Raw genomic sequence first — 2352 nt, forward strand, 5'->3', positions numbered from 1 at the left:
TGAGTGTGTAACATTTATATAAAACGGAGACCATTACTGTAACCGTCCCGACTTAACCTCACACAGGACAGTTGGAGGTTCCAACGCTATCATCAATTCTGGCTCTTCTGTGAGCGAACCACTTCCCCTAAATCCTCTAAGAACTGTGTGAACCCAAATATCTAAAGCCGAGTTACCAACGTGAGGGGGCCTGAGAATGGAGCCACACTTGCTTACGTCAGCGCCCAGATGCCCTGGGGTCTTTTGGGCTCGTGTGCTTGCCATAGACGCACATCGGGCACTCGCCCCGCCCCCGGTTTCCATGCCAATGCTTACGTAAGCTTTGCGTCCTGGAACTTGGCCAATCCCTTATGCAGATTCCACCTGTTCCATAACCAATTCCAGCTTATGGATTTTGCATTTAGAAGGTCTGGCTTTGTCTCCCTCGAAGCGCAACTTAGGTGGATAACTGAATCTGTTATCTCCTGGGCTGCAGTTTGCTTTTGCCCAAGAATAAATGCTTTTTATTCTTTATTGCAGTCTAAATTTAATTTTGGTCAACAACTATAGCACTGCTTGTAAATATGACCCCAGTGACAAGGCAACAGAGCTAGCTGTGCATTTGTGTCGCATTAATAAGCAAGGTAGTCGTGAGTAACTTCCTTACAGCTGCATTCATGCTGGCGGAGCCGTGAAGGCCCACGACAGCAGAAATGGCGGCTCTCTGTGTGCGTGACCGAGTGCGCGCGCACACCGTGGACGCGCATGCGCAAGCCCCTGAGGTGGCCCTGCATGCAGATCCAGGTCACACGCCTTGGCTTCTCTCCAGCTGGGTTCTCTCTCTAGAAAGAACTCTTTCGCCAGATGCTTCCTTGAAGACTTCAGACGAAACGGTTCCATCACCAGAAAAGTAAGTTTTATTGTGCTTCATAGCTGCCTTCCGGGCGTGACCACGTGGCCCTAAGGGAATTATGACGTTGTGGTGGGCCCAGGTCATCAGGCAGGGCCTGGCTCTGCATGGTGCCCAGGGCTCCGGGGGGGGGGGGGGGGCGACTTTGAGGGCGTGGAGGAGGCAGGAAGTGCCCCCCCCCACCCCTGTCCCTGTCCCTTCCACCTGACCACCACCAGCACCACGGGACCCGGGCGATTGCTGCAGCCTCTCTGAGGACAGCCCTCAGGTCCCAAACCGTGACCAGCTGGGCCATCCGCCCCTCGATGTTTGCTCTCCCTGGTTCCCTGCCTCGCTGCCCGTTTCCCTCCTCTTTTGCTCCCTGGAGTGCAGTTATTTGTAAAGTGTTAGCACGCACACTTTTGCTTCAGGCTCTGTTTCCTAGAGGGAGCGGGACAAGATAGTGCTTTATTATTTCAGAATTTGAACTCTTCAAGAAGGCGGGTAACCTCGATACTTTGTTTTCATGACCAGTGACCTAAATAAACCACTTCAACCCAAAGAAAAGGCAGGAGTACTATGTGCTGCGATTCATCAATTAACCACTAGGTGGCCCGCTAATACCGTCCTTTCTTGACTGGGACAGGCTGCTTGGAGCCCAGAAACTTGGCAACTTTTTATTATTTTCCCCCACTGAATGCTGTAGTAAGGGCTGGAGCTGCCTAGAGTTCCCAAAATAGCAGAAACAGTGGTTACATAAGCAACTAATATAGTGTGGAACGTCCATTCACAGATGTATTTACTGTCCTTGAAGGTGGGTTTCAAATGACTCTTATTTTCTTATACTTCATATGTTATTTTTTTCAAAAGAGATTTTTGAGGTGAAATTCACATGACCATTACATGAGCAATTTTAAAGTGAACAGTTTAGTGGCATTTAGTACATCCAGGATGTTGTACAATCATTATCTGGCTAGTTTCAAAATATTTTCATTATTTTATGCTAATACCCCTTACCCATTATAAGCAATTTCTCCTCATTCCTCCTCACCCCAGCCCCTGGCAACTAACCAATATTCACTTTGTCTTAATGGATTTCTCTATTCTGGGCATTTCATATAAATGGAATCATACTATATGTGATCAGTGCATGGCTTCTTTCACTTAACACAATGTTGTAAAGCCTTATTTGTAGCATGTATGAGTACTTCATTCCTTTTTATGGCTAAATGACATTTTCTTATATGGATATATACTACAACTAGAGGCTCAGTGCACGAAATTCGTGCATGGGTAGGGTCCCTAGCGGCTGCCGGCTGGGGCCTTCCTTCATTCCACGCCGCCCCCTGGTGGTCAGCGCATGTCATAGGGAGCGATCAAACTTCCAGTTGGTCGAACTCCGGAGGGCACACTTTGCATATTAGGCTTTTATATATATATAGACTAGAGGCCCGGTGCACAAAAATTTGTGCACTCGGGGGGGG

Source organism: Myotis brandtii, unplaced genomic scaffold, assembly GCF_000412655.1.
Source record: "Myotis brandtii unplaced genomic scaffold, ASM41265v1 scaffold23, whole genome shotgun sequence".
Taxonomy (NCBI): domain Eukaryota; kingdom Metazoa; phylum Chordata; class Mammalia; order Chiroptera; family Vespertilionidae; genus Myotis; species Myotis brandtii.